This window comes from Mesoplodon densirostris, chromosome 3, assembly GCF_025265405.1.
Source record: "Mesoplodon densirostris isolate mMesDen1 chromosome 3, mMesDen1 primary haplotype, whole genome shotgun sequence".
In the NCBI taxonomy this organism is placed as follows: domain Eukaryota; kingdom Metazoa; phylum Chordata; class Mammalia; order Artiodactyla; family Ziphiidae; genus Mesoplodon; species Mesoplodon densirostris.
Genome location: NC_082663.1, coordinates 90308706 through 90314705, shown reverse-complemented (window position 1 = coordinate 90314705; position 6000 = coordinate 90308706). Strand labels below are relative to the sequence as shown.

The 6000-nt window shown below is 39.5% G+C and overlaps 1 pseudogene; it reads left to right on the top strand.

The window, feature by feature from the left end:
• The first annotated feature begins 1567 nt into the window (after positions 1-1567).
• Positions 1568-4022, top strand: LOC132485325 (heat shock protein HSP 90-beta-like; annotated as a pseudogene).
• The last annotated feature ends 1978 nt before the right edge of the window (positions 4023-6000 follow it).

Below are 6000 nucleotides of genomic sequence, written 5' to 3'. Positions count from 1 at the left end.
AGGTCCCTGAGGACAGAGACCTTGTTTTATACCCCTAGATTCCCACAGTGGTTTGTAGAGTATTGAACACGGAATAGGTGTTTGAGAGGCAAATTAATGTGGTAGAAGGTACCTGAGTCAGGAGAACTCATTTTTTTTTTTAATTCAAGTTTTACCCCTCAGGCTAAATTCTCTTTATCTGTAAATTGAGGAACCTGGACCCATGATCACTCAGATCCTCTTCACCTGCTGCAGTCTGATTCTAACAATACTAATTATTTTATCTATTTGATGAGAAGCTATGATAATGCCCGCCATGCACATCGTATTGCTTTTTTTCTAAGATTCTATCACATAGCATGCACCATATTTAATAGGATAAAAACTGAATATTCAAAGTAAACTTTATTGTAAGAGTCAAGCTCAATGTATGATTTAATATACTCAACAAATATTTATAAAATTTATTCTTCATTCAGCAAATATTTACTGAGTACCTATGATGTGTTTCAGGCACAATTCTAGACTCTGTAGGACACAGTGGTAAATAAAATAGACAAGGTCTTTGCTCTCGTGGAACTTATATTCTAGTGGAAACAGACAGATAGTAGGTAAATATATAATATAATGTCACGTGTGCTACATCACTCATGTCAATAAGTGCTATAAAGAAAAATAGAGAATAGAAAAAGGATAGAGAGTCATGGGGGTGGTTACAGATGAGGCAGTCATCTTAATTTCAATTCCATACAGTAAAGATATGGGCATTCTTGTACACATGACATAGACATGTATAGGTATAAACATAGATACAGGTATAAATATACAGATAAATGTAAATGTTCTAGATACAGCACTATGTGCCACATAATGAGCTAAAGTGTGTCATACTCACTAGTTTATTTAATTTTCCCAACAATCCTTTGAGATGTACTACCCCATTTTATGAATGAAAAAACTCATATTCAGAGAGTTTAAATAACACATCAAAGTCACTTCCCTAAAAGTGTCAGTGCTGGAAACCACATTCTATTTGCATGCCTTACGCATAAGAAAATATGTTCCATTGAGGTTCTTGCACAAAAATAAGAATCGGAAATAAGAATAGGAAAATAAGCCACCATGTATTCTGATTACCAGGAAAGGCAATGTTTTTTTCATTTTAAATATGTCTTAAAAAGTCAGAGGTCCTTTGTGTATTTAAGAATTGTAATGGAATATTATACCACCCTAAAAACCAATAAAATAGCTAAATATAGAGATCTCCAAGGTATATTGTTATATGAAAATGCAAGGTGTAAAGATGTAATATATTATGCTGATGTTTGTATATAAAAGTGGATGAACTTTTTATGTGTGTATATATGCATAGGATATCTCTAGCAGGATACAAAGAATGTTAGTATCAGTGGTTGCCCTAAAGATGAGTAAGAAGGAGGCTTACTTTTCACTGTATGTAATTTTTATAACTCTTAAAACTCTACGTGCATGTATTGCTTATTGAAAAATTGGTTTGAAAAAATTTAATGGAATTATTAATGTCAAAAAGACACCCAAGCTCTTGAGTCATCCCCATGCACCCCTGTTGTGGCGAGTGAGATTGAGGCAGTCCTTGCCCGCTCAGCTCTCTAGTATCTGCGATTCTTATTCTTTAAGATGCCTGAGGAAATGCACCATGGAGAGGAGGAGGTGGAGACTTTTGCTTTCCAGGCAGAAATTGCCCAACTTATGTCTCTTATTATCAATACCTTCTATTCCAACAAGGAAATTTTTCTTCGGAAGTTGATCAGTAATGCTTCTGATGCCTTGGACAAGATTTTCTATGAGAGCCTGACAGACCCTTCCAAATTGGACAGTGGTAAAGAGCTGAAAATTGACATCATTCCCAACCCCCAGCAGCACACCCTGACTCTGGTAGACACAGGCATTGGCATGACCAAAGCTGATCTTGTAAATAATTTGGGAACCATTGCCAAGTCTGGTACTAAAGCATTTATGGAGGCTCTTCAAGCTGGTGTGGACATTTCCATGATTGGGCAATTTGGTGTTGGCTTCTATTCTGTCTACCTAGTGGCAGAGCAGGTGGTTGTCATCACAAAGCACAATGATGATGAACAGTACACCTGGGAGTCTTCTGCTGGGGTTCCTTCACTGTACGTGCTGACCATGGTGAGCCCATTGGGTGGGGTACCAAAGTGATTCTCCACCTTAAGGAAGACCAGACAGAGTACTTAGAAGAAAGGCGGGTCAAAGAAGTGGTGAAGAAGCACTCACAGTTCATAGGTTATCCCATCACACTCTATCTGGAGAAGGCACGTGAGAAAGAAATCAGTGATGATGAGGCAGAGGAAGAGAAAGGTGAGAAAGAAGAGGAAGATAAAGATGAGGAGGAGAAGCCTAAGATTGAAGATGTGGGCTCAGATGAGGAGGATGATAGTGGCAAAGATAAGAAAAAGAAGACAAAGAAGATCAAGGAGAAATATATTGATCAGGAAGAACTGAACAAGACCAAGACCAGAAAACCTGATGACATCACCCAGGAAGAATATGGAGAGTTCTGTAAGAGCCTTACAAATGACTGGGAAGATCACTTAGCAGTGAAGCACTTCTCTGTAGAAGGTCAGGTGGAATTCAGAGCATTGCTGTTCATCCCTCGTCGGGCTCCTTTTGACCTCTTTGAGAACAAAAAGAAAAAGAACAACATCAAACTCTATGTCTGCCGTGTGTTCATCATGGACAGCCATGATGAGTTAATACCAGAATATCTCAACTTCATCCGTGGTGTGGTTGACTCTGAAGACCTTCCCCTGAACACCTCCCGAGAAATGCTCCAGCAGAGCAAAATCTTGAAGGCCATTCGTAAAAACATTGTGAACAAGTGCCTTGAGCTCTTCTCAGAGCTGGCAGAAGACAAGGAGAACCACAAGAAATTCCATGAGGCGTTCTCTAAAAATCAAAAGCTTGGAATCCATGAGGACTCCACTAACCAGCAATGCCTTTCTGAGCCGCTGCGCTATCACACCTCCTAGTCTGGAGATGAGATGACTTCTCTCTCAGAATACGTGTCTCACATGAAGGAGACCCAGAAGTCCATCTATTACATCACTGGTGAGAGCAAAGAGCAGGTTGCCAACTCTGTATTTGTGGAGTGAGTGCGGAAGCAGGGCTTCGAGGTGGTGTACACAACAGAGATGATCGATGAGTAATGTGTGCAGCAGCTCAAGGAATTTGATGGGAAGAGTCTGGTCTTGGTTACCAAGGAGGGCCTGGAGCTTCCTGAGGATGAGGAGGAGAAGAAGAAGATGGAGGAGAACAAGGCCAAGTTTGAGAACCTCTGCAAACTCATGAAAGAGATCTCGGCTAAGAAGGTGAAGAAGGTGACAATCTCCATTAGGCTTGTGTCTTCACCCTGCTGTATCGTGACGAGCACCTACGGCTGGACTGCCAACATGGAGAGCATCATGAAAACCCAGGCACTTCAGGACAACTCGACCGTGGGCTACATGATGGCCAAAAAGCACCTGGAGATCAATCCTGACCACCCCATTGTGGAGACCCTGCGGCAGAAGCCAGAGGCAGACAAGAATGACAAGGCCGTCAAGGACCTGATTGTGCTGCTGTTCGAAACTGCACTGCTCTCTTCCGGCTTCTTGCTTGAGGATCCCCAGACCCACTCCAACAGCATCTACTGCATGATCAAGCTAGGCTTGGGCACTGATGAAGATGAAGTGACAGCAGAGGAGCCCAGTACTGCTGTTCCTGATGAGATCTGCCCCCCCCACCCTTAAGGGTGATGAGGATGCCTCTTGCATGGAAGAAGTAGATTAGGAATTTCTACCTGCAGACTTTGTTCCCTCTGTATAGTGTCCCCATGGCTCCCCCAGCAGCAGCCCCAGTGGCCTTGGCCCACTTGGTTCCTTCTGCTGATGTCTAGTGATTTTATTTCTGTCCTTCTGTCTAAAGCAGGATATAAGGGCCTCAAGCCCTATCCCTTTCCACATTTGACATGGGGTTTGAATGTTGTGTATTGTGTTTTTTTGTTTGTTTTGTTCTGAAATTAAAGTATGCAAAATAAAGATGATGCAGGTTTTTTATACAAAAAAAAGACACCAAAATTGTTGATAGAATAAGCTTTTGCAATTAGATCCTTTTCTTAACAAGGCATACACATTTTCCATGGGAGAGTTTTCACGTGTGGCCACATTGAAAATTAATGTTATGAGAAGCTTGGCCTACTTTATGATTGTTGAATCACGATCCTCTACAACCAAAGAATAAATGAACACTTGGACAAGTAGAGTAGGAAGTGATAACACTGTAGAGTAGGAAGTGAAAACATAAGCAATCTAAACACTATAGTTAGAAACAGTAATTCTCCACCAGACATCCACAGAATAATAGGATCCTAAAAGTTTCTTTAACCAGAACAGAATAAAGATTTGGGTTATTTTTTAAAACTTTCCTCTTATATGACATTTTTCCTTCAAACTTTCAAGTCTCCACTGAAAACTTATGAAGGAACACGTTATTCACAAGTAAGTGGTGGGAAATAAGTGAGAAAATATCAGAAATCTCTTTGTATAAAATTTCAAGAATGTCAAATGCCAGTGTTATCCTGTTGTTTAATGTATTTTAAATATAAAATGCAGTTTATACTAATCATTTGCCCTTTTGAGTCATGAAATGTACGTTTTTAGCTGTAATGGGTATGTAAGAAGTTTTACCTAATTCAAATTTATGCCTCTGCATTGAAATATGAGGTGAGTCCAGAGTACAGCTTCACCATAATCCACTGGGAATCAGACCTGTAATTAGCCATTCTTGGGTATCACCACTTGCCATTCAATATGACTGCAACTGACAAAGCATTTATCTGGCAACAAAAAGCTTTTTATATGTTATATGTGTCAGCTTTGTGTAGTTAGTTAAATCTGTAATTAACTCTCCTTTATAAGAAGTTTTGGGGAAGTGTGTGGGAGTATAGGTAATGAAATATGGCAGGTTGATGCTTTGTGTCATTTTGTAAACTAGCTATAGCACCAGGAAGAGAAAGGTCGTGGGTCAACATAAACTGGAACACAGCATTATAGAGATATTTAATTTCTGAGATTATTTAGAAATAAATGACTATGGCTTGACATACACTGGCCCTGCATCTACAGAAATGTAAGCTCTTCACTTTGAAACTTCACTCGCAATGGTGAGGTTGCCACTCAGTTTTCTTCCTTCCTGACAGAGCAGGTGGCTCATTGAGATCACTGCCTACACCAAAAAATAATAGTGTACATGTTTGGAACAGAAATTTCATCAGCATAAACTAACTGGGCTGAAATGAGGCTCTTCTGACCTTATGTAATTAGCATCCGATTGTAAGCAAACAACCCAGATACCTTTGAATCTTTTGCTGGGTTCCATGAATTATTAAGTGGAGACTCTGATGGGTCATCCAACTAATGACATAAATTTTACTTCCAGGAAGGATTTTATTCATCTCTAATAAGTGTTTACCATTTTATGAGATTTTAAAAAACCACTTGGAATTTGGGTCAGGAAAACCCAAGGGATTTATGTGACTCATTGACAAGTGGTTAGAATAAGAGTAAAATAACCTTCATCTGGAATGTACAAAAATAAATAGAGCAAATTTTCCAACAAAATGGTTTCAAAACAGAGAAGAAACATATTGGAAAAGATTCCCTTTGATAAAACATAAAGATTGAGGTGGGAATAACAGAATTATAAAAAGACGCTCTTTTGTAGTTGGAAATATGAAGTCTTCGTGATTAGAGAGCTATATTAGTCATATATCTGGACCATATGTTTGAAACAAGAAATCCTCTATCTGAAAAAAAAAAATGCCTGAAACCACCTTTTGTGTACGGGCGGACCTTATCTCTCAACTTTTGTGTATGCAACTGGATCTCGGAGGCCAAGTTTCCTTTAAATCCCTTCACAGGTGTATGTGAATGATCAAGGAATCACTTTTTCCTACCCACTTCAAGGTAGCATGACAACATCCAG